The 27,080-nt window shown below is 42.6% G+C and overlaps 1 protein-coding gene and 1 long non-coding RNA gene across 2 annotated transcripts in view; one reads left to right on the forward strand and one right to left on the reverse strand.

Moving 5' to 3' along the window:
• Positions 1 to 12,488: 12,488 nt before the first annotated feature.
• The window catches only part of LOC121709363 (midnolin-like), a 30,196-nt gene continuing 15,604 nt past the window's right edge, over positions 12,489 to 27,080 (reverse strand). Inside the window, exon 9 of the transcript XR_006031935.1 lies at positions 12,489 to 12,499. The gene's annotated coding sequence lies outside the window, so the exon portion shown is untranslated. The remainder of the gene's footprint in view (positions 12,500 to 27,080) is intronic.
• On the forward strand, positions 13,770 to 14,792 carry LOC121709396. Its single transcript, XR_006031949.1, has 4 exons — positions 13,770 to 13,797; positions 13,909 to 14,037; positions 14,248 to 14,339; positions 14,452 to 14,792. It is a non-coding gene; the product is annotated as an uncharacterized LOC121709396 (long non-coding RNA).

Here is a 27,080-nt window from a genome sequence, read left to right on the forward strand (position 1 = left end):
AGTGACACAGTTCACACTTTCTTCATGCGTGCAAACACACACACACACACACTCTCTCTTTATCTCTCTCTCTCTGACACACACACACACACACACACACACACACACACACACACACACACACAGATACCTTTCCTTAAGCTCTCTCTCACATACATCAGAGCTACACACACACACACACATACATACATGGCTCCCAGGTCACAAAGAGCCCACACACACACACACACACACATAGGTACCAGTGCACAAAGAACGCACACCTACACACAAAAACACACACAGCTGTTGCACAACACCAAGAGTACTGTGCAGGATACAGTGTGTGTGTGTGTGTATGTGTCAGTGCTCCACCTACCCACTTTCAGCAACAGCTGGGCTGTGTAGACCCCCCCCCACACCTGTGGTTGCCATAGCGATGGAGAGATGATCTGAAGGAGGGCGAGAAAGAGTGGGAGGAGTCTGATGAAAGAGTGATGGGACAAGGGGTAGAAAGAGAGAGTGAGGATGTATTTGAAGAGTGAAGATAATACTGAGGTAAAGAGAGAAATACTTATGGCTTTGGTGGAGAGAAAGAATGAGAGAGGGGATGGTTTTGAGGAGAGAGAGCAAAGACAGGACATGCAGGTAAAGAGAGAGAGAGTAAAGTGAGGATGGCTCTGATGGAGAGAAAGAGGGAGAGGATGGTTTGAGGAGAGAGAGAGAGAGAGAGAGGATGGGTTTGAGGAGAGAGAGGATGGGCTTGAGGTAGGAGGTCGGAATTTGGAGGGTAAATTTCAGTTAGGATTTGTGTTTGTAGAAAAACATTACACTTCAGTCGCCGGGGGAGCATTCGACCTGAACCTGTGTTCCCCCGATGCTGTGTCATCCTAGGGGCCCGGAAGAAAATATTGTTTTAACGTTAAGGCATCAATCTGGTGCACTTTAAAAAGAAATTCAGAATATTTTTTATCTATGGATAGAAATATTTGTGCTGTTGCCTAAACTATTTTACACTTTATAATTTTAACCAGAGGCGGAATAGTTATGATGATACTGGAATAAGTTCACAACCAGTTTCACAGTTCAGAAATGGTCAAAAGTGCATTTCAGCACTACAAGAAAATATGCAAAAGTGTTCACCTGTGTTGTTCAGGTAGTGAATCTAAGATAAGCTATCTTGGTCATTGTAATGGCCAACTATACATGCTATATCAAGAAAAAATCATTTGCAACATATTTTTTCCTTATTTTTGCATTAATGTCACTAGGAAGCATGCCAGTAGAAATATATATTCATATCTGTGTAAGTGGGATTGTCTGGAATATAAGAAGCATGATGGTGGGATACTCTGGCTAAGCAATTTACAAAAATGTATACTGATATAAATAGTTTACATTAGAATACATTATAATTTTGTTGGAGACCATGTAGAAATGTGTTGCAATTTCAAAACCGGATTACTCGAGAACCACTTATTGTAGGCTACAGACGCATGCTTTAGGCTATATCCTCGTATTCGGTAAGGTCTGCTGTTTATTGTGATATGGGGTTTGCCATGTGTTGAAATTAAATTTCATGTAAGTTCAATGTTAATTTTCCCGCAAACCATTTATCACAGCAATTTGGCGCTAATAGGCCTATATCATTGAAAAGCTTATTCCGCTCGTTCACATGATATGATGTGTGTGACGAGTTGCCTACTCTGTAAGCAATTAAGTTGAACTTGGGGACCCCCAGTAAACATGGTCTAGTGATGCCCCAGCTAAATCCCAGACAATATTGAAATGCCATTTTTTAGGTCTCAAAAAAAGGACATGTCCGGGGAAAAGAGGACGTCTGGTCACCCTGAGTTAGCATCCCTGTTGGCCGCCATCTTTAAAAATGTTGTTTGACGTGCTCACTTCTGGCACCATTTTCACAAACACAAAAAGGTGACGCATTTCCGATGGCTACCATGACAGCCATGTAGATGGTGGTTGAGCTGGTCATTTCTTACTTTCCTGCCAGCTCTCCAGGCTGCCTACACTGGCTGTCTCAGTATAATGTGCAGGGGTGGGTAGAGTACTGAAAATCTATACTCAAGTAAAAGTACAATTACCCCCTTGAAAAATTACTTGAGTAAAAGTAAATATTCCCAACTGTACCAAAAGTATCCTTTACGCCTGTTTGCTTTTAGATAGATAGATAGATAGATATAGATTCTTTATTGATCCCCAAGTCTGCATCACTCCATGTGTTGTGTTGGGCTCTCCTTTTTCTCTCCCCCTCTTTCTCCTCTCTCCCTCTCCTCTCTCTTTCCCTCTTTTTAATCAAAGCCTTTCATTTCTGCTCTCTGAACGTGATTTGAACTTGGGAAGTGTGGGGATGAGATGAGAGAGAGATGAGATCCAGACTTATTGCTGCGGTCTATTCATTGAAGATGCTATGTGGAGATTTCTTTTGCTTTACAAAACTTGAACATGACCCAGAAATATCAACAGCATGTGAAGAAACTGTTTTGACACGATGTGAAAAGTGTGCACGTTCCATTGCTGCCCAGCCCAGCCCATGTCGTTGGGGGATTGCAGTCAAGCCCTCTCTGTTGTTTCCACTCTAGCCTGCATTCTTACACGTACCCACTGTAGTGATGTCTAGTTATCTATCAATCGAGGATTGATTAGTTGGGTATGGCCTCCTGGGTGACGTCACTGTGATAGAAGGCCAGTATTGGAATACACGGGGTAATGTACAGCCGCATGTCAGTTAGCTCCAGGATAAAAGTTATCATCTGTTGTGTATGTTAATAAACTGCACTAAACTGCAACCCGTGTCTCTACTATCGTGACACCCATCTTGCAACAATTTAGTGAAGTAAGTGAAAACAGGACTATTAAAACACACACATGCGAGCGCACATGCCTATGCCTATATGCAGACACACAAGCAAACATATTCAGATAAACACACACACACACTCCCTCCAATTTCCTCTGTCAAGGTGACCTGGGACTCCTTGACCAGTGTTTGTGTATCTGTGTGTGCGTGTTAAACCAGGGGCCCCTTTGGCAAAGCTGGCGCCAGAAGACTTCCTCTTTTCGACAGGGTGCCTTGACCTCGACGACCTTCCTGTGACCCCTTGGTAACCCTGGAAATAGATTCTGGTGGTGTTAATGGTGTTCAGCATAAACACTATTTATTGAGTAAACACCCTGAGCAGAGTTGGGGGGGAATGTCAGAAACATTCCGCTTAAAAAAGACACTGTTGAGCCATGATGTTGGGTGAGGATGAAAAGAGGGCTGTGCTGGGCAGAGGAGGAGAAGGAGAGGAGCAGTGTGAAGATGAGGGTCATGCTGCCAGAGAGGAGGAGAAGAGGGGGAAACCCGTCCTCCAGAATAGAGCGCAGCTGGAGGACTAAGGGCGGATGTCTGACAGGAAAGCCTCTCAGGCTGGCAGATCAAGGGGCTGAAATATGGAGGGTTTAACTCTTAACTCGGCTGTGTCTCCCAGACTCCTGTAGAGCAGAGGAACTCCTCAGGGTTTGGGCTACTGTGCATCAGGAGAGCCTGATAAGAAAGCATGGTGACACTGTGTGTTAGGAACTGTTCTAATGACGCCTGCCTGTGTGTAACATCTCAGATCAGACCTGGTGCACATGTTTCTGTCATTTCTGTCTTTGTACACTGTGTTTCTCCCTGTATGACGGCGTTTGCATAGGAGAACTACTCTAATGCAAGGACATCAATAAGGAATAAAATAAGTTTTACCAGCAACAATTGTTGTATATGAGCTCCAAAACACATCACCAGCTTCCAACATCCAAGGTCATCTTATGGACTCTGGATTTCATTTTGGATTTGTTTCCTATGGGCTATCAACTTCCTGTTTACACTGTACACAGTATGACAGATTGCCTGTCAGTTTTAATAGGCTATTTCTAATTGAACAATAGCTTAAATTATCTAACCAGTTCAGTAACATCAGTTGCTTGAACATTTTAAACCCTTTTCTTGTTTGCTGGAGGGAACATTTTCAAAAAGTCAGTCTACATTACCATGAGACGTGGTGCTGAAGACAATGACTATAAAAAAAACATATTTGGCAATGTTTTAACATAAACAGGAAGTTGATATGCCAGTACAAGCAAATTCAAATGGAGTCGTGCATATACCGTATTACAGTTTTTCTCAGTTGCTTTATTTCTCAGATCAGAGCTGAAATTCTCAAAACTACCTGTTCAATCTTCACATCATTGAGTCACTTGTGCACATCAAAAAAGCAGTTTTCTCATTTCTTTGACAAGTTAAATGCTTTGGTACGTCCATGCAAATGATTATGTTCAATTCTCTGCTGTTTACTACATTATCAATTGCTTATGTCATGTTAATCAAAATGTATTATAATGGGTCTCTGTTGAATAGTCTCACCCCCCACAACATTTAGGCATTAGTTCATAGCATAGTCTTTACATGCAAAATGGTTGAACAAGTTGTCATAATATGTCAAGCAAGATGATATTTGGGGCAGCCGTGGCCTACTGGTTAGCGCTTCGGACTTGTAACCGGAGGGTTGCCGGTTCGAACCCCGACCAGTAGGCCACGACTGAAGTGCCCTTGAGCAAGGCACTTAACCCCTCACTGCTCCCTGAGCACCGCTGTTGTTGCAGGGATTGGGATTGGGATTGGGATAAATGCAGAGACCAAATTTCCCTCACGGGATCAAAAGAGTATATATACTTATACTATATATTCGTTGTGATGTGGATGAGAATTTGTGGCCCAACAGACAGGAACTTCAGGATGTGTAGGATCCACTGTAATTCCTACAGCACTGCATGTTCAGTTTTCGGAGATTGTCTACTGTACAGTATGTGCTATGCAGTGCTGTCTTTTTCTTTCTGTATCGCAATGACATGATCTGTCAACAAATGACAGTACAAAGAGTAAAAGTGTAAATGTGAATCTTGTCCAGTCTCTTGCAATCAAACTCCCACATACACTAAGGTGTAACCTACAATTTACAATAATTGTCATCAAAACTTAGTTTACATCAGAACATCTCTCCAGAGTACATTATATTGACAACATCATAAGCAATTTGACTGTCTTATCTACACAATGACACAAGGACTGGTAATTCTGATGGCACTGTTCATTGACACAGAGATATTTACTTTTGAGAGATGAACAGGATTTTGAGCAAGAGGGCTTTTGCAAGTAATCCATGGTGTTTTGCTATTAGTACGAATTGTTTTGAGAAAAGCACTTATACTGTTTTGCAAATGTTGAGGATGATCCTCAAAATGTAGCCTACCAAAGCGACTGAGAAAAACTGTATTATGCATGCACCATGGTGGATAGTAATGGTATTTATTGTAGTAGTTGTATTATAATGATATAATAGTATTTTATTGTAGTATGACGATAACAGCTTCTGCTAAATGACGTGAATGTAAAGGCCAGAATAGAGACGAGCACATCCAGCCCTTTGCCAGTGCTGGATCAGCACAGTAGTGCTACCTGTGCTAGTGGTCAGCATAGTCTACTTTTCCTCAGGTGTTGGCAGGCCTATAATTGTCTTTGATGTATTTCTTGTGAAACAAATAACCTCTCTAAAGGAGCACTGGTCATCACAAATATAGGCTACCATAGCTTACATAGCTCCGTTTGGCTTAGCCTACTGCCAACACTCCCGTTTTTCCATGGGTTTCTCCCATAGCCTATTCAAGGTCATCTTCCGGCGCCCTCCTGTTTTGTTATCTCCCGGAAAACTCCCGTAATTTGCATGACTATCAAACTTAATTCATTCATTTTTTCTGTTAGTCTGTCATTTCCCAGGTTGCCAGATTTACATACACAATCACTTAGCCTAGGCTACTTTCAATTTCAACCTTTTTGACACCCCCAAAACCCCAAAAACCGGGTAGCCTACACTGCACACTGAACAGCCAGTCTCGCATTGCAAGCTGCTAATAGCCTACAGCTGTCCTACTGTTTATCTGCAAGTGCTTTTTTTCCATATTCGCCCCTGTTAGTCAGGTTTATCACAAACACTTCTCAGTCTCGGATATGACAAGGCAACTCAGGCAGGAACTGAATCAAGATATTCTAATTCCAAACAAGCGTCCCAACACACACACACAGCCTCAAAATTATTTTCTGACTTATTTTCTTGTAACTGGACAAGTGTCTATTCAGACAACAGACACAGAAACACAGCGTTTCAAAACAATCTTAATTTGAGTGTGGTTTCGCTTGAAATGATATTATTTCACAGCCGGGAGGAAGCCAGGCTTTGGTCACCCTCGCAGGTGGCATTCTGTTTCGTTTATTCCCCAGAGATAGAAGCGAAACGAATGCAGTAGAAATTGCTGACAGGCGTGTCTGTGCAGATGCGTGTGTGTGTCGAGTCTACTCCCCGGGGCACTTGGGGGAGGAGGGCTATCTCCGGGGGAGCGCGGAAAAGCATGACAGCGGCGGTAGAAGTGGCGCGCGCGCCTGCAGGTATGGAACAAGCGTCCCGTAAACACGGACCTGCCCGGACTTGAAAATCGTTTCCAAGGTAACGGCCCACTCAGGCCTACTCACACACACACACCACCTACACGTGGTTACAAATCAGCCATGTGTGAGTGTGTGTCTCTCTCTCTCTCTCTGAACAGCTGGTGTGTATGTGGGTCAGTTTCCCCAGGTGTAGGCTAGTCAAAAAACGGAAACGGGTCCATATTTATTCAGAGGGCTATTTGTGGCAGCACTCCAACAACATCCGGGACTGGTGCGCATGTATGTCTGGATTAGCCACAGAATCACATGATACCAGGCTACTCCACAGTTCACTTCAGACAGATTGACGCAAAGATGGGGTGGGCTAAAGTCTCAAAGTATCGTCTCAAACTATCGCCTGTCAGTGCACAGAAGCAGTCATCAACAAAAATGACAGATAGATAGATAGATTATAGATAGATGGATGGAAAGACAGACAAATAGAAAGATAGACAGATGGATGGATGGCAGATTTCTCACGGGGAAATAGCAGAAACCGCCTCCATGTTTAAACTGCCTGTTGGAACTTTAAAATGAAGCTAAAAACAGTCATTAAGTGACTTTACATAATGCAGGTTGTTGATACCTGCCTGCAGCGCTCACTCACTCTCTGCATCTCCAGTTAAGCCAGCCAACAGACCGGCTGCTGATGTAGGAGACGGTGGGAGAAATGTGGGTCTGGCTGCTATATTTGTGTTACGGACACACACACACACATACAAACATGTACGCACGCACACATACACACACACACACACACACACTTGAGTGCGACAGTGAGGCTAGTCTGAATAAGAACACCGACCCACTGAGCTTGGAGCCTTTTCCAGAGTACTCTCCCACGCAGCTTCAACTCTCAGAGAGAGAGAGGGAGAGAGAGTGAGGGAAAGACACACCATAGACGCCTGTACACACATATACACAGTTACAGACCCCGACCCCTCACCCCCGTGACAAGATGCCATAGAGCGCAAAACACAATCACCACACAGACACCCACCCTCCTATGCCCTGACAATTACACACACACATACACACACTGAACTGCAAGATTCAGGACTACACAGCTCTATAAATAAAGTCCCACAGCACTGCACTGAAAATAGCCTATTCGAGAACAGAAATAGCTGTGGACATAAACATGAATAACTCCGTCAACTCTGCTGCTCTCCCCTATTTCTTTCTTTCTTTCTTCCTTTTCTTCTTTCTGTCTTTCCCCCTCTCTCAGTGGAGTTGCCCAGCAACTGTTGCTACTGTCCAGTGCGTCAGTGGGTTTGGGCTTTTGTTCAGAGCTGCAGATTATTAAGACGCTGCTCTGTGGCCTGCCCAGAGGAAAGAAAATGTTAAAATGAGATCTCTTCTCTTTCTCAATTGTTTCTCCTAGACAATAATGAGATCACAGTGATATAAAAATTAGATTATTGCTTTTGTCTCCCGCTCCTCAGGTTTGTCTCTGGAGCAAAAGAGTTAAGTTATCTCAGTGTAGACTCCCTTTAATCTACAAATGAGATCTCCACAATATTTTAAATAATGCTCAGTGTTGTCTCAGTTTAGTCCTTTTTTGATTATTTTTTGATTTACAAATGAGATCTCAACAAATAATCAAAAAAGGACTAAACTGAGACAACTAGAATTAGAACGTTTCAAATTTGTATAGAGATTTCTTTCACAGAACTGACGCAGCCTAATCTGAGACTTACCAAATAGATCTGAAATGATCGAATTGTGTGAGTTTACAGCTCTCTGGTGGATCAGCCTGAGTAAAATATGAGATGTATAAATTGGACAACACTGAAAATATTGTTGAGATCTCATTTGTAGATTAAAGGGAGTCTACACTGAGATAACTTAACTCGTTTTCTCCAGAGACAAACCTGAGAATTGCTAGCTGGTTTAATGTTAGCTACTTGTAAGTTACATCACTGGCTGTGCAGCTTGTCTAAAAAGCTAACGTCTAACGTTGCTAGCTTACTTTGCCTTATACAGCTTTAGTCTGTACTCTGTATGTTTTGAATGGCGTTAAGCCATGCTGTAGCCAAAATGCACGGAATTTAAAAACGTCTTTGGGATGTCAGTCAATTTTTTAAATTGAGGCATTAAGATCAATTTCCAACAGATGATTTATTTTATTCCTCTTTTAGTCAACTCAGCATGGGTGTCTTAACTTATGCACAGTTGATGGTATTATAAAGACACATCAAGTTAAAATGAATATGATTTATTTAAAAATAACCATTCCCTACGACAAATAAATAGTTTATGTAGACTGTCACACAAGTGGAACATTGGCCACAGCTTGTAACGACTTCTTTTTTTACAATTCCTTGCGTAGGGATGTGTACGCAAGGATGTGTATCCTTGTGTAACGTTAACCTGGGAATTACAACAGAAAGGAACACGTTTCAGCTAATCAAAATCAATGACTGGAACTGTCAGTTTTAGAGCTATTATTACCACACTGATAGATTAATTTTGCCTTTTATCTGCAGCCTACGTTATGCACTGTGGAACGCTCTGCGGATGGACAGCTGTGGAATCCGCAAAGGTCAAGAAGGCTTTTGTTACGAGGGCTGGAAGTTCCAAAAAATCCATGAAGCTGGGGTAATTTTCTCTTTTATTTTAAATTATTTCCAATTGTGATGAGCATTGTTGGTGGTGGTGTTGATTTTTAAAGGGTAGGCCTCTATTGCACTAAAATTATTCAACCTTTATACAGTTAACATCAAACTGTGTAGCTACGAAAGCTACAAAATCACATTTTTCATAGAAATGATAGAGGCGAAATTTCCACTAGGTTTTATGAAGATATTTTATGAAGATTTTATGGCCAAAATGATTAACCCCCCAACAATATTTGTTGTATGGTGTATCTGTATTTTCTTCATCAAAATGGACAACAACCTTTTGTTTTTGTTCTTGACAATTGTCAGTGTCTCTTGAGTGATCAGAGCTAAATGTTTTGGGCTAATTTAGATGTAATATTGAGTCATTGTATAGCTTTACCGGATAGACCCTAAAGCACTCCTACTTGTTTACAAATCACTTAAAGGACAAATCCGGTTTGAATTGATCCATAGCCCTGTTGCTGGAAATCACTGTGTGCTGTCCATAGGAAAAAGAACAAGTGGCACAGCCAATTCTGAGTTATGGACAGGGAAGTATAGCCCAGAGCCGTATAGAAGTACTTTTGGTAGCTGATCTAATGAAAAGAAGATACCGAAGGCTTTTTTGCCAAATTGAGTCAGCTTTACTTCCTTGTCCATAACTCGTCTAGGTTATGACCAGTTTTATTGTTCTTTTTCCTTTGGACAGCGCCTGGTGTTCTTTTTATTTTCCCAAATAATTTTACAGCCAATTTACAGCTGTGTAATACACGCACACTAACTGGAGGAAGTCTGGCTACTTAACTTTTTTTGCCAAAGAGCAAAAGATATGCCGACAGTCCACATTTTGAACTAGACCATAATTAAACTATGATGCATACAAGCCTATGCTTACTTTTCCGCTGCTCTTCAGACTCTGCCTTCCTCTTCGCCCCTCCACTGTCCTCACATTTTTTGAGCACTTTACTGCTTCGTTTTGTTAGACTGATCTAAACTGAACTGTCTTCTTCGGTAAAACTGTACTAGAGCAAAGAGTATAGTGTACTGTAGTGTTGACGTGCGTCCGACACCGTGTGGTGCCTGTGTGTGTGTATATATATAACTGAGGGGTATTCCAGGAAGCAGGTTTACTGGCTTAACTGGGTATGTTAACCCAGAGTTAGCGGTAAACCTGGGATTTCAGTTCCAGAAAGCTCAAAAATTAACCAGGCTATGTAAGTAACTATGGTAACATAGGCACTGAACTTAACCTGGTAGGGGGTAGGTTTTGTTCAGGTTATGTTCAATCATGTTCGGTTATTTCAGTGCATGTTCAACCAGGCCGCTATTTTTAAACTTGTCACACAATGGCGTTTCATTTTGACGAAGGTCCGATTGACAAAGAAGCACAAAATCCATGCAATTCACCGTGAGAGGGCGATAAAACCACAACATCACATGATAGCCTATCCATTCTTTTCCAAACGAGTTTTTCAGCTGAATCATAAATATAGGCTAGGCTTGAAAAGCATTCTCCATCCCTACATTACAGTACGCATGGTGGATTTGAATATAATAAAATAAATCTTTAATGTAGGCTAGCTAGCCTACACCATAGTGGACATTTGTCTTTGGCTCACCAGACAGATGGACAAACAACATCTCAGACACATTGAAGATATAATTAAAACAAGTAGCCTACAGTACAAAAAAGGGAAAACATATAGAAAATGAATAAATAAGTTTAAATAAAGACTGCATAATAGCTGTCATGCAGGTAGGCCTATGTGTGTTGTCACTAAGTTTGGTTAAGAATGCTGATGGCATTTGGGATAAAATAGTTTTTAATAGGCTACACACGCTCTCCGACTGGGAGTTTTTGTAGTGTCGGTCGGTGCGTAAAGTTTACCTTGCACTAAAGCAGTTCATTCGTTTTCATGGACACAAACCCACAAGGATCATTAGTACCCAACTGGCAGGTCAGCATCACTTATTAAGTTTTCCAAATGTGCACCGACGATAGGCTGTCTTAGCTGGTGAGCTTCAATTAACAGGCTTTGGCTTTTTCAGAATGTCCTTAAGGTCGAATGGATAGGTCATAGGCCACTTCTATTTTTGGATGCTCTCTTAATGGTGTTGGTGTTTAAAACACATTTTTAATGTATTAATTGCCAGATGATATGTGATTATGCTTCACATCTTATCACAAACATGGAGGCGAAATGGCAGGGCCCAGTAGGCCTACACAATGCCAGGAATGATGTAGCCTATCCGGTAGTCTAATTTGAGCGACACATTTCAACAGGGTGCATTAGGGCAGGCCTACACCTTACTAGAATATTATCAGATCCACTACAGACTAATTAATGTGTAGGCTGTAACTTAATGTTATATGTGCAATTACAGGAGAATTTGATGGGTAGGCTATGCTACTGGGGGTGACTATTCATCACCCTTCCGATGCTGGAGCGCAATGGTTTAACTTGGCCCACAGCTGCAGAACCCGCATTAAAATAGAAAATTACATTTGGGATTGTCAAGGAATCTATGGCCCACTCAATCTGTGACAAGGTAGGCTAGTTTAAGAAAGCATAATTCAAAGCAGCCAATACAATACGTAATGTCCACTAAATTATTATGACCGCCGCTAGCGAAGCTGTAGCCCCACTAGACTTTTACGGAAAAATTTCGCTTCATCCCCGGGGGCCACTCCCCCCCCGTGCTGGACCCCCCGAACCGCAAAAAAAGCAGTTTTTCCTAAATAACTACCTGAACCGTGGCACTGAGGATGAAGAATCTTTTATGGTATGTTGGTCTCAAGGGCCCACATCAACCTGGCCCATAATCACTTATTTGTGATTTGCACCCCCCTGGTAAAAAATGAAAATGCAATATCATTCTGCTTTAATCGCCCCTATCTTCAGCTAAGATGTTCAGAACTACACCAAATCCGCTACGCGTCGGGGTCCGGTTCGCCCTGTTGGGACTTATTTTCCCAATAATGAGCGGCGTTCTATACATTATCCCTTACATACTACTCTACCATACTCAACACTACTCTGCTGTACTACTCTACCATACTCAACACTAAACTACCATTCTACTCTATACTCAACCCGATTGGTTCAACACTGCTGTTTCCTGCTGCTTTATACCATATTCAAAATGACGGGGCCATACTACTCTACCTTTACTTTACTGTACCACACTACACTACCATACTCAACATTACTGGGCCATACCCCTCTTCCATTCTACTCTACTATACTCAACACTATTGTATCATATTACTCCACACTGCTGTTTAATACTACTCTGCCATACTCAACACTACTGGGCCATATACTCTACCATACTCAACATTACTGGGCTATATACTCTACCATACTCAACACTACCACACTACTCTTCCATACTCAACACTAATCTACTCTGCTATACTACTCTACCATACTCAACACTACTCTACTATACTACTCTACCATACTCAACACTAGATAGATAGATAGATACTTTATTGATCCCCAAGGGGAAATTCAAGCTAATCAAGCTAAATTCAACTACTGGGCCATATACTCTACCATACTCTACCTACACTACTGGGCCATACTGCTATACTATACAGTGGAACGTAGCAGAGGGGGCGACAATGTAATAAGGTAAAATCTTAATCTCACCATGTCACTGAATCAGGGGAGCAATGAGCTTGTTTCCCCGCAATTAGGGCTGGGATAAACGATTATTTTTTAAACGATTAATCTAGCGATTATTTTTTCAATGCATCGATTAATCTAACTGTGCCGTCCTCGATATGTCTGCTAATATCCTAACGGCCAGCTAAACTTTTTCCCCACACCAAGACTCTGAAGATTAATTCTAGTTCCACAGGTTTATTGGAGTTAGAGAAAAGGTGAAACTGCAACATACAAAAAGGCAAGGACAAATTAGCGCCATGCCATTCAACCTTGATTACACATGAATAAAGGCTCTACAAACATAAAATCACTTTGAAAATGAAGAATACCTCCACACAATATCAAAAAAGAATGGGTGTTTCAAGCTAACCTCCTGATTGACGATAACGAACAATGAAGCTAGCGGTTATGACTTCTGTTGGCCTTAACGTCAGTGTTGGTGGTTAGTAAAAAAAAATCAGTGCTGTAACGTTAATGTTAGCTATACTTGCACAATTCTGTGGTTAATTGTGATCGAATTATTTCAGAAATATACAGCTTAACAATTAACCAGCATTGGTTGACTGGAAGAGGCTCTAGCGATTGGTAATTGGGAATCTCTTTCTCTTATGCTTCAAGCAGGACTGAGACTTTATTGTATTGTGTGTGTGTGTGTGTGTGTGTGTGTGTGTGTGTGTGTGTGTCTGAGAGAGAGAGAGAGAGAGAGAGAGAGAGAGAGAGAGCTCTCTCCAGCCTGGTAGCAGGGTGGGTCCTGTCCTGGTCATGTAGCTGATAAAAATCAGTAGGCATATTTTAAGGTCATTTTGTGTTTTGTACTGGGTTTTTTTGGGGGGGTTAATCATGTTCAACACATACTAGGCCCCTTCATTAGCCTACTAATTGTGGCTATAACTAATTTAAATGTACACCTCTGAATCCAGGCAACACTGACCAGAGACCTGCAATCCTTTGGATGAAGAAGGCTACATTTGTGAACCATTTCTTATGTTGGTTAAACAGGAGACATGAAGAGTTCTTGGTAAGTTGTACATTGATTTAATAGAATTTGTAATACATTTTTGTTTAGATGAGCCAAATAATAGGAATCAGCTTTCATCTAGGCCTGTGTTTTTTTATGTGTAATTTTTAGATGCTTTTGGTTTGCCTCATCCATTATGTCGGAAAAGAACAGGAGTGGGGAATGCGCTGTTGACTGCATGGCCAACTGGAGCACCCACAAGGCTCTTGTGAAGGAAGTCAACAAGCTCTTGTGCTTCAGGTGTGTATATCTGTTGACAAATATCTCTTGCGCTTGGTAATTGTCATTGGTAATAAATTATCATTTAACAACCACACAATGTCTTGTTTGCCCAAAATAACTACCAGGGAGGTGTTACCAAGACAGCTGCAGAGTCGCAAGACTGGGCTTTAGTAATATTTTGTCAGATAGTAAAGGATAAATAGTTTAATGTTTTTTCCCCCTGCTAAGATGACATGCTGTCCATGCATCTCAAATTGAGAAGGATGGATGGAAAGAACTCTTTGACCAACCCCCAACTGAGAGAGCTGAGGTGGCTATCAGTAAATATATTTGAGTGGACAAATATAACTTCTCTGACAAATGACATGTTGAAATCTTGTTTTAGACCTCATAATGATCTTGTAATATATGTTCTTTTATACCTTAATGCAGTTTGGAGACACCCCCCGACTGCTAGTGCTGCTGAAACAGGTGGAGGCAACAATGAAGCGGCAACAGAAAGAGAAGGCAGGTGGCAAAGGTTGCTGCTGTTGAAAAATACTTTGAGAGTGAGTGTGTGTGTGTGTGTGTGCGCGTGTGCGTGTCTGTAGCTGAGTAGGTCATGGTACATGGTACAAAAATACAGAATTTAAAGCACTAACACTACACTTAACTCACAACCCACAACTACTGACAATGGAATAACTCTTTTAGAGAAAAGTGTGTGTATGTGAGTGAGGGAGAGAGACAGAATATTTCTGTAAATGTTTAACTATGTTAATTTAGAATAATTTATTTCTTTGAATCATTTTAAAATGTTTATTTTTAATGAAAGATGTAGATTTTTGTAGATAAAAGTAGCTTGTATATTTTAACTGGTGTAATTTCTAAAGTGAATATATATGTAAAAGCTTAAAATGTTTGTTTTATTTGCAAGGTTGTGTTTGTTAAACTTGTTAATAAAAGTAGCTTGTGCTTTTAATTACTAGTTCTGGATTTCTGTTTATTTTCAAGTACTTTTGGTAGTTAATGGGCCACATGTGGCCCGGGGACCCAGCCGACATTCAGCCAACACTCAGTCAGATCAGTTTTATTGTGTGTGGGCCAGTACAGGCCCGGGGACCAAGCCGACATTCAGCCAACACTCAGTCAGATCAGTTTTATAGTGTGTGGGCCAGTACAGGCCCGGGGACCAAGCCAACACTCTGCCAACACTCAGTCAGATCAGTTTTATAGTGTGTGGGCCAGTACAGGCCCGGGGACCCAGCCGACACTCAGCCAACACTCAATAAGTCATTTTACTGTGTGTGGGCCACAACTGGGCCAAGAGAAACTATAAGAGTCATTTTACTGTGTGTGGGCCACACCTGGGCCAAGAGAAACAATAAGAGTCATTTTACTGTGTGTGGGCCACACCTGGGCCAGAGCAAATTCTTTGTGTCAATTATCAGTGACTGGGCCATTTTTGGGCCGGGGACCAAGCCAGAAGTGGGCCAACACTCACACTACCCTGAAGCAAGGTAGTGGGCCAGAGGTGGGCCGGTCAAATTTTGCTATGTGGGAAGGACCGCCCCCGTGGCTACTTTGTTTTTCCCACAGCAAGTGTTCATGTGCTTTGCCGTTGGAATGTGTGACAAGGTTAAAACATACACTCACTAATCCTAAATAAACAGTAATTGCTTAAAATATAGTGTAAGACGCTTGTGAAAGAAAAATATGCAGCTTTCAAGTGACAAAAATGGCAAATTCCACACTAAAATTCACATTAAAACTGTTGGACATGAAATGCCACATGGACTACAAACGAACTACAACGTCACGACAAATGGAATGATGAGCCCCTAACTGGGCAACTCTGTTTTCCGAATCCCATGAACGCTAGGACAGTTAAAAGGCTGCTGACATGTGGATGCAATTCATAACGTAGTTAGTTCAAATAACGGTTCATACTTCTCCTTGGGACAAGCACTTTTGAGTCTTGGAAAACACTTTTCCATTTACATCTGGATTTTGCAAACATTCAGTGTCAGAGTCAATAAAATGAGCCCTGCATGAGTAACGAAATTGACAAGCAGCTGTAAGTAAGCATGCAAAACTCGACATCCAAACAGTAGGCCTATTCTAACGTTAGCTTTGAGATACTGCTTGATTGCATAACTTAACTTAGTTTAGTCTCCTCAATGTACTATGTTTTGATAAGACCTTAGCAGCGTTAACTTTAATGCAGCAGTTTTGAACATATTTGTGCAGCATTGTCACGATGCTAAGCGGATTTAATAGCAATTTAGCCAGCCGTTTTCTATGCAATGCTTCTATGTGGCCACAACAATCCTTCAACAAACATAAGTCAAAAAATGTTTTGTTAAATGCACATGCAGAGAAGAGGCAGCGGGCTCCTTAGCCTAGTTACGAGAGAGAGAGCGGGCGGGGCAAGAAAAGGCTGCGTGTGTAAAAAGTGCAGCTCAATGAAAGGATTTGATCTTATCTTTAATTTAAATAGGCCGGTTTTGATTTTGTGGCGCCCTGCCACAGATTTAGCCTGGCTAGCGCCACCACTTCTCAATGAGACGTGGTCTGGGAACCAAACGTTCATTTTCTCGTATTTGAAAAAAATGCCCAGATCCGTTTATTGGGTGCCACGGATGTCTATCAAATGAGTCTGTGCATAGCTCATCATCTTCTTGCTTTCCCCCCTGTTCTGTGATTGGTTCCCTATCTCAGGCGAAAATTTGCTCCATGGTCTCCAGGCTGCCTTAGCAGCATGAATCAAATCGCGCGCAAGGCAGCATGGGAACACCCAGGCTACCACAGATTAGCCAACATATGGGAAACACTGAAGGTGTAAAATTCAAAATATTTGGCGGCACGCGTTATGCTTGACGAATCGACGTGCATATTTTGCGTCAACGTATTTTTTGCGTCGACGACATCGATTACGTCGACGCGTTGTCCCAGCAATAAAACGGTCCTATTACGGCGTGATATGAGACAGCGACACTCGAAGTGCGCTCCTAATGGCACGTTTAAATGCACACCTAACAGACAGCATCATATTCAATAGGTAGTCCGATTTCTGTATAATAGCCTGTAATAATAATATGTTTATGTTATGTGAAAGCCTAATTGCTTAATTGTAGGCTACCGTACCGTTTTTCCGTGAGGCCCGGACATAATTGTCCCGCAACATTTTAATATTTTCCTGTGCTGTTCGCTGGAATAGCGCTGGAATGTAGCAACGTTGAGCTCCCCCACACATTGAGACCAGTCCCGGTCTGCACGCTGCAGGTAGCACACAGTGGAAAGTGGCACACAGTCTATGAACATGGGGGCGACATGTTACTATTTCGCCCAGGCCTTCCGCCGGCCCTGGCTACTACACCATACTTATGCTGTGTAAACTGGTCTCTGGTGGTCCCCTCCCCTCTCTGACTCACCCCAGAGGGGGCTCTTGAGGACTGGGGCAGGTCAAGAGATGGAAACTGCCCCAGCATGGTGATGCATCACAGGATGAGGGCAGAGGTCACAGGCCCAAGACACACCCACCCACCGCTTCCCTCACAGTGTGTGTGTAGTAGAGAGAGAGAGAGAGAGAGAGAGTGTGTCTCAGACTAAGTCCACACTAGCCGGAATCAGTTTTATTAAGGATTTTCAGAACAAATCTGGTCCGCGTCCAAAAACACCATATCAGTTTAGTACTGTAGTAGATACAATGTGCGCCCACATTACTCCGTTGATACCAAATAGGCAAATACCTCAGCCATAGGCAAATACCTCGGCCGTTCATCCTTTGTCAAGTTCCGCATCCCTATGTTACTGTTGCTAGGTCATATAAACAATGGCCATGCAGTGTTAAAACCCTGCCATCTGTAATTCTGATTCTTGAAAATCCTGACAAACATACAATCAATAAGTATGGATACAAGGGAAGAAATATGCATGCTACTAACTTATAGGAATTCCCATTATAATGTCAGGTAGCTTTGTCTGCTAACGCTAATTGAACAAACAAGCCTAGTGATGGACATTATAATAATAATAATAATAATAATTCATTTTATTTGTATAGCGCTTTTCAAAGACCCAAAGTCACTTACAGAATTGGGAAACAGAGAAGGACAACAGTACTACATATACACACACACACACACACACACGCACAGACACACACAGACACACACACACACACAAGAGCAGCAATGAATTAATGATTAAAAAGTAAATCATAATGATACAAACATCAAAGACAAGAGCAGTAATGGAATGAGGAATGAATAATAATAATAATACAGACATCGAGGACAAGACATGAACAATAACAGTCACAGGTTATGGTTGTGGGTAGGGGAGGTTGTAGGCTTGCGAGAAGAGGTATGTTTTTAAATGGGATTTGAATGTTGAAAGTGAGGGGGAGTCAGATTAGGGGAGTGAGTTCCAGAGTCGGGGTGCTGCTGAGGAGAAGGCTCTGTCGCCGAAGGTTGTGAGTCTTGTTGGTATGGTGATCAGAGTGAGTGTGGAGGAGGATCGAAGGGCTCGGGAGGGTCGATTGGGGGTGAGGAGATCGGACAGGTAGGCTTTAAAAGTCAGGAGGAGTATTTTGAAGGTGATGCGTTGTTTGATGGGGAGCCAGTGGAGAGCAAAGAGGACAGGAGTGATGTGTTCACGGGACCGGGTGTGGGTGAGGAGGCGAGCAGCAGAGTTTTTAACCATTTGGAGTCTATGGAGGGTGTGAGAAGTGATGCCAGAGAGAATGGAGTTGCAATAGTCCAGACGTGAGGAGATGAAGGCATGGATGAGGGATTCGGCAGCAGAGGGAGAGAGGCAGTGTCGGATCTTAATGATGCGGCGGAGGTGGAAGTATGAGGTCTTGATGATGGAGCTGACATGGGGATCAAAGGAGAGGGTGGGGTCCAGGGTGACGCCAAGGTTACGTGCCGGGGTTGGGGGGGGGGTGGGGGGGGGTGTTGGGTTGGTGGTCGAGGTGCCGATGGAGAGTGAGATTGGACCAGTTTTATTGAGGGTGGATTGGATGCCTATGAGGAGGAGTTCTGTTTTGTCACTGTTGAGTTGGAGGAAGTTGTGGGTCAGCCATGATTTTATTGTGGAGATGCAGGTTTCAATGTGGCTGAGGGGAGGGTTTTGGGTGGATTTGGTGCTGATGTAAATCTGGGTGTCGTCTGCATAACAGTGGAAGTCAAGGTTGAGTTTGCGGATGATGTGACAAAGGGAGAAAATGTAGCAGATGAAGAGCAGGGGACCAAGGACTGAACCCTGGGGGACCCCCTGCGTAACAGGAGAGAGGGTGGAAGAGTGGCCAGAGAGGGAGACAAACTGTTGCCTGTTTGTGAGGTAGGAAGTGAGCCAATCGAGTGCGGTGCCCTCAACACCCAGCTGGCATTATAAAAATGACACAGTGCTTCTAATGAACAAGAGGGATTTATTTGTTACATACACAGTTACAGTATATAGCCTAATAACTGTTCTAGTCAAATGAATAAATGTTTTGTTTTACTTCTTGAAAAGCAGCACATCGTCACATGAAACAAACACAACGAATCAGGAAAGGGAACATCCAGGGACTCAGATACGACTAATGTGTCTAATGTGGACGGGAGGGCGAATCGTAACAAAGGTGTGTCGGATACAAATTAATCTGAGCTAGTGTGGACATGGTCGAAGATTTTCCAACAGTGGTACAGAGAGAGATGACTGAAAAAGTATGAGTGTGCCTGAAACCGCCTGACTGAGTGGAAACCCTGAGTTTCCTGTTGCAGATGAGCAGTGGTCTGTCCTCTGGCTTCAGACATGGCCTCTGACTTCTGATCTCTGCTGTCCACTAACACGTCAGCACGTCCCGTGCGGGTCATCTTTCTCTTTCTCCCCTCTATTTCTGTGAATGTAAATGTGCTGTGTCACTTTAACAGCTGTGTTTCTGTGAATGTAAAAGTGTGTCATGTGTTTTCTGAAAGCTAAAAGTGCCATGCCATTGCCACTGCTGTACTTCTGTGAATGTAAAAGGGCTGAGTCATGTTTCTGAAGGTCACTCAGTAGAGTGATAGGTGTGGTCAGCGTGAGACAAGGACAGCCTGCGCTTGCTAATCACTGTCCAATCAGCAGCCAGCTCTGGACTGATCCGGATGCTGGTCCTGATACTGTAATCCGGATCCTGATCCAGATCCTGATACTAATTGTGAGCTGGTCCAGATCTTCTCCTGAAAGTAGAACCAACCTTCCTTTCCATTCCTCACACTAGGTAGCCTACATGAGGTTTAGATGTGTTTAGGTCAGTGTTTCTCAAACTTTTTCTGACCAAGGACCACTTAACCAGTAAAAAAAAACCTACGGACCACCTAGCTAATAGACACAATAGGCCTATTCACTGAACCACCTTGCTTATTGTCTTTGCACCTTGCTTATTATGTCAGAGGAGTCATATGATTTAAATTGGCATAGCTTACATAAGCAGTGTTGCAGAACAGTTTGGATTTACATAAGTTGGTTCAATGTGGCAAACAACTTATCTATATTATTTTTACCACGTCTGCTTGCGGACCACTTTTGATAGCTTGCAGACCACCAGTGGTCCCCGGACCACACTTTGAGAAACACTGGTTTAGGTGAAGGCCTGAGGAGGTACAGAGAGATGGACAGATAAATAGAAATAGAGAGAGAGCGAGAAATGGGGCAGAGAGATAGATATAGGGAAAGAGATAGATGGGAAGAGAGAGAGAGGGAGGGGAGAGAGTAAGACTATAATAACACTTCTTTGAGTTAAAAAAAAACACAACTTTCAGACTCTTATCAGCCAGGCTTTTTTTCTAAACTATATTCACAGGCTTTCCCGTCAGATGAAAAGGAAATGATGCGTCATTTCTGATCGGGGGAACACTTCCTCTTTCCCAGCCCCTCAGATGACGGCTCAATGTAGAAACAAAGGGGCTGACTTCCTGTTCGAACAGGAAATGAGTTTGCTTGTTTGTGTGTGTGAGAATAGGGGATGGGGGAGGGGGTGTTTCTAAACTATTTGCAGCTACCAATATGGAAGCATGATGTGAAAGAGTTTACATTAAAAGTGCGGTCAGGGATTTCGCAAGTAGCATACATAGCATTTGCTGAATGTGTTATGGGCTTGAAATCGTGTAAAATCCCTGACTGCTCCTTTAAGTTACAGTGTGTTGTGTATGTGTGTGTGTGTGTGTGTGTTGTGTATGTGTGTGTGTGTGTGTGTGTGTGCATGATAGTGTGATGGGTAAGCGAGTACTTCCTTTGTATGTACCCATGAATCTGTCGCTGTGTTTGCATAGCTGTGTGTGTGTAGTAAGGGATGTGGGTGCGACTGTAGTGTGTGTGTGTGTGTGTGTGTATGTGTGTAAGCGTTTAAGCGAGTCCTTCCTGTGATCAGTCTGGGCTGAGGAGCTTGCGTGAGTGTGTGCAGTTGTGTGTTGCTTCCTGTGCTCTGACGTCTGTCCATCACACTTCCTGTGTTTCCCCCTCTCCTCTCCTGACTCCCTCTCTTGCTTCTTACCCCCCCCCCCCCCTCTCAATTCAATTCAAGAAAGCTTTATTGGCATGAACGTTTCAATAACATTATTGCCAAAGCTCAATTATATGTACACAAAAATATAAATAAAATAATGTTTAACAGAACTGTAAATTAAGTAAGACATAAAAGTTAAGAGACAATTCTAATAATAATAACAATCCTATTATTGTGTATGGTTGTGGCCTCACTGGCTGTCCCTCATGGCAGGCTGCTACAAATTTTGCAGCCACAATGGCCACATCCTCGTTCTCTCCGAGGATGTAAGGCAATTTACCCTCATTTGTCAAAGTTCGAAACTCAGGGAGGATTGAATTTAGTTTACTGAATGACAATGTTCGAATTTCATCATATTTCGGACATTCTGTCAAGAAGTGCAGTTCTGTCTCCACAGCCCCCAAGCTGCAATGTGAGCATAGCCTCTCCTCTCTGGGCAGCCAGGTCTGCCTGTGTCTGCCTTTTTCTATGGAGAGACTGTGCTCACTGAGTCTGTACATTGTCATGGTTTTCTCTCTCTCTCTCTCCCTCTCCTCCTCTTTATTGTCTGCTCGTCTATTGTTCTTCCCTCCATAGACGATAGCCCCCAGTCTCCTGTCTTTCTTGTTTCACACTCTCCACATTTCTCTTTACTCTACCCTTTCCTTTTGCTTTCTGCTTTATGCTCTTTACCTCTCTTCTCCTCTCTTCTCTTCTCTTCTCCTCTTTTCCCTTCTCTCTTTCCTTCTCTTCTCTTCTCTCTTCTCCTCTCTTCATTTCTCTCTTCTCTTCTCTTCTCCTCTTTTCTCTTCTCTTCTCTTCATTTCTCTCTTCTCTTCTCTTCTCTTCTCTTCTCTTCTCTTCTCCTCTCTTTTCTTCTCTTCTCTTTATGTCTGATTGATCAAACTAATGAACAAAGACACTCACTGAAGAAATGGGTGCACAAACGGATGCAGGACAAACAAACACGCATGAGTAAACCAATGGGAGCAGGCTCCTCTGATGGGGATTACTCTTAATGAGGTCATCAGGAAGGTCACCTGGGTGACCACAGCAGGCACTGATGATGATGATGATGATGATTATGATGAAGGTGGTGATGAGGAGAGCAATAACACAAAGCAGAGGGCAGAGTTCATGGGCTCTCCGCACTCAGCTGGGGGCTCACGCGTCAATATGCAATAGGAGCCTAAAGCCACTAATAATCCTTATTGATCGAGATATGTGTGTGTGTGTGTGTTTTTCGGGGGGGGGGGGGGGGGGTCACCGTGTCTTTGGGAGTGTGTGTGTGCATATGAGCATATATATGTATGGGTTTGTGTACGTATGGGTATGTGTATATATGTGTGTGTGTGTGTGTGTGTGTGTGTGTGTTTTATTTTGGTGGGTATGTGTTGGGCAGGGGGTTCTGGTATGTTATGACACATTGGTGAGTCAACAAACACAAAAGAGGCCTCTGAGTCACCCTTAAGAATAGTGTTAGTGTGTGTTTGTCTGCATATGAGTCTTTGGTTGTGTGTGTGTGTGTGTGTGTGTCTTTTGTTTGGTTGGTAGTGTGTTCTGGTATGTTATTTCTCATCTTGTTAATCAGCATTAAAGTCGTTTCTGAAGAGTAGTGTCTGAGGGTGTTTGTGAGTGTGTGTGGTGTTAACATATAAATCACTCATATCCATTTCTGATCTTATTGAACACACACACAACAAACTCTCTAACCCCCCCCCCCCCCCATTTGTTTTTATATTCTGTCATTGTTCTTTTATTTGACTGCCTTCTGTTTTGCCTGAAGCCATCATATGGTCATCATAATGGTCTCATCATAGTATGCATGTCATCAGTGCTTGATGTCTGTCAATACAAGCAAATACAAGCAAATGGCCTGCCAATCACACCACACAATGGCAAGACATTTTGAGACTTGGTATAATCGTTTATGTCCTTCATGTTGTTTGGATGGCATGCAGAGGCACACACACACACACAAACACACACACATAAACACATACACAAATGGAGCATAGCGTTAGTTCAGGCCACGGAGTCACGCCCAGCAACTTGGCTAACTGCTCAGCTGACTACCCAGCTGATTGATCAGCTGATCACTCGCTCTTAGGGGCCGTCTACGCCGACGCCGGTTTTTGTGAAACCAGTGAGGTTTTGTTATCGGTTACGCCTTGCATGTACACGACGCCAGCAGTTTAGGAGACTATAACTGATAGTTTTTGAAACCGGCTTCCGAAGTGGGAATTTTTTAAACCGCCGGCTAACTTTCGCCGTGTAGACGCCTGTAGGTGCGAAGCCGGCAATTTTATGACGACATAGCCCCACCTCTCAACTCAGCCACGGCACTCGACCTGACACGCTGCTTGTCAAAACAAACCAAACCATTTGGTTATCAAATTAAAATGTTTTTGCTTTCCCCTGTCATGATTTATGTGCACAATGTAGCCTATCAGCCTTTTGTGGCTGTAGCACAACTTATAAACATTAGCTTACTGCATGTTAATGTTTTCTTCAGTCGTGCTCAGACCTAATGCAATGCGTAGGCTAAGCATTTGAAATTTCAAATAGCAGTCACATCAAGAAAATGAACTTTTATTAGTTTAACAGTTGAATTGAAAACCAAATTGTCTGTAGTCTCCTTATTTCATGCGACTGCTTAACAAACTGTTTCAACAATATGTTTTCTTCTACGCGATTCACGCAAATTAAACGTGAAGCCTCTGCACGGCCGGCGCCATCGACTGGTCTGGCATATGCACTAGCTTATTTAGCCGGTTACACCTCTGTGTGTGCACGCAAGGTTTTTCTTTACCGGTGTTGTTAAAGGTGTGACAGCGGTAAGAGAAAATTCACCCGGCAGTTTCGTGTAGATGTACCCTGATATTGGTGGACATCACGCCCTTTTTAATCTGCAGTAGCCTGCCTACTTTGCTGCTTTCTCTGCAAGCCTTTTTGCAACCCACCTCCACCCCATCTCCTCCTCATCTGACTTATCAATGTCTAGTTGTTGACATTGATGTCTGGTCTGTTTTGTGGGGGGGGGGGGGGGGGGGGGGGGTTATCTTGCTGCTCTCTCTGCCTTAGGCTTTCCATGTTTGCACATGGAAGGGCAGGGGGCTCCCAGAAAAGAACCATACCGCCAAATGAAACATTATGCATTACCAATAGCAATCAACCTTCTTGTGGTCCTGACTGAAATAACATGAAGCACTGAGAGAGAGAGTGTGTGGAGTGTTTGTGTGAGGCTTTGTGAGGCCAGTCAGTCCCCACACCTGGGCACTGATGAGTATTCAAGACACACACACACACACACACACACACACACACACACACACACACACACACACACACACACACACACACACACACACATACACATGTGGCAGTTGGAACCATAAGCTAAAGGGTTAGGTTAGGGTTGGTGCGGATGAGGAAGTGAGTGTGTGTGTTTGTGTGTGTCTGTTTGTGTGTGTGCGTGTGTGTGTGAACATTCCCAAATTACATTCCCAAAACCTTTGCCAACCTCTGCAAAACTGAACATTCGCCTAAAAACAGTTGTACCTATTCTCAAAACCAAACACTGTCTTCAGATCATCTCTCGAAACAGTCCAAATGAAAACACTACTGGCCAGTCATAGACACTTTACAAAAAAACGGAAAACACAGTGTTCAGGGCAACTCATAGCTCCAGGAGAAATATTAATTGTTTACAATACAGTAAATGCATTTTGTATCTGAAAAAACAAAACAAAACAAAGCAAAAATATTTCATAACTCAGTGGATTCAACATTTACTGTAAATCCAGTAAACATAAAGTATTGAGAATCTGGGTGTGTGTTTACAGTTTTGAGAAAAGGGTGGAAGGCTTAAAAAATATCAGTATTGTAAATGAAAAGTACATTGCAGTCTACAGCCTAAACTCTGAACACCTCACTGATAGTTTCTGTCCATTGTTGAAATTAACCTGCACTGTTCAGCAACCTGTTTAAACTGTATATTGGCTGTCACATCATTTGAAACAAATGTGATACATTTTGAGTAGTTGTGGTTAACGTATGACATCTGTGCTTTATTTGTGTTTACCTTTTGACACTTGTGGTTACCATTATGCATCACAAGTGTGTCACAGTGAAAAATGTGTCTTATTGCATGAGAATGTGTTTAGAGTTTTTCAAAAGGAGTCTATGAGATCTGCAAATTGTGTTTTAAGGTTTTGCCGAAAGGGGGATTGATTCAAGAAATGTGTTCAGGCAACTGAGAATTTGGTTCAGAGAATGGAGTTTAGTGTGTTAGCTGTGAAAAGCTGTAAGTGCCGAATGGAGTTTAGTTTGTTAGTTACTGTGAAAAGCTGTAAGGGCCGAATGGAGTTTAGTGTGTTAGCTACAAGGGCCTCATTGCACACCTTTATTGTTCTCCCTCTGTGGGAGGTTTGCTCCAGTTCGCCATCACACACACACACACACACACACACAGAAAAAAAGCAGAACTGCAGGTGTTCCTGGGCTTGTTTTCTCCATAGACTGTAGGTTTTCTCAGTTTCCCTTCTTGTCGTTGTTTCTGTCCTTAGCATTTGGTGCATGTCATAATACAGGCCCCAGGGCTGGTGTGTGTGTGTGTGTGTGTGTGTGTGAGAGAGAGAGAGAGAGAGAGAGAGAGTTGTCTGTATTTTCATTCTGTTTTCAACTGTATCTGCATGACAGCATTACCCTGTCCACCTTTGTAAAACAGTTAACACTTTCCCAATCTATACACAATGTGAGCTACAATGTGTTTCCTTTTGAATTGCTTTCATTCAAAATGCATTCAATCACCACTTCCTCCAACATTCATGGATACCTCTCTCAGTCAATGTTCTCCACCATCGAAAACTCTACAACTGAAACAAATCTAGCAGACATTTAGATACTCTGTTCAAAACTGTTCACTTTTAGCTCAATACGTGTCAAAACATTCAATCACTAGAGCTATCATTAGGCTGTATTTGGACACAAATGAAACTATCACTGGAAATGAGAAAGATAATGAATGATTATATTGCATTGAAATGTGCATGTCTATAGGCAAAATATTGATGTAGCTGTGAAAAAACATTTTACTACTACAGCTGTCTGCTTTCAGTTATGGGCTTTCAATGAACTGACCAAGGATTGCAAGTTGCAACAGATAGATAGATAGATAGATAGATAGATAGATAGATAGATAGATACTTTATTGATCCCCAAGGGGAAATTCAAGCAACAACAGTCAATTGACAGTAAAGGTCAGGAATTCAGTAGCCAATGTTTTCAAAGCCAATGTTCTCCACATAGTAAAGGCATTGGCCATGATAGAAACCAAGGTCAGCTGCTTGGAAGACTACAGTGGTAACCAACACGCAGGACACACAACATGGCACTTTCTTATAGCATGCGGTGAATCTAGTCAGCATCAGGGCTATAGTATGCGGTGAATAATCAGCATCAGGGCTATAGCATGCGGTGAATCTAGTCAGCATCAGGGCTATAGCATGCGGTGAATAATCAGCATCAGGGCTATAGGGCTATAGCATGGCTATACAGCATCAGGGCT

The sequence above is a fragment of the Alosa sapidissima genome, chromosome 1 (genome assembly GCF_018492685.1).
Source record: "Alosa sapidissima isolate fAloSap1 chromosome 1, fAloSap1.pri, whole genome shotgun sequence".
NCBI lineage: Eukaryota > Metazoa > Chordata > Actinopteri > Clupeiformes > Clupeidae > Alosa > Alosa sapidissima.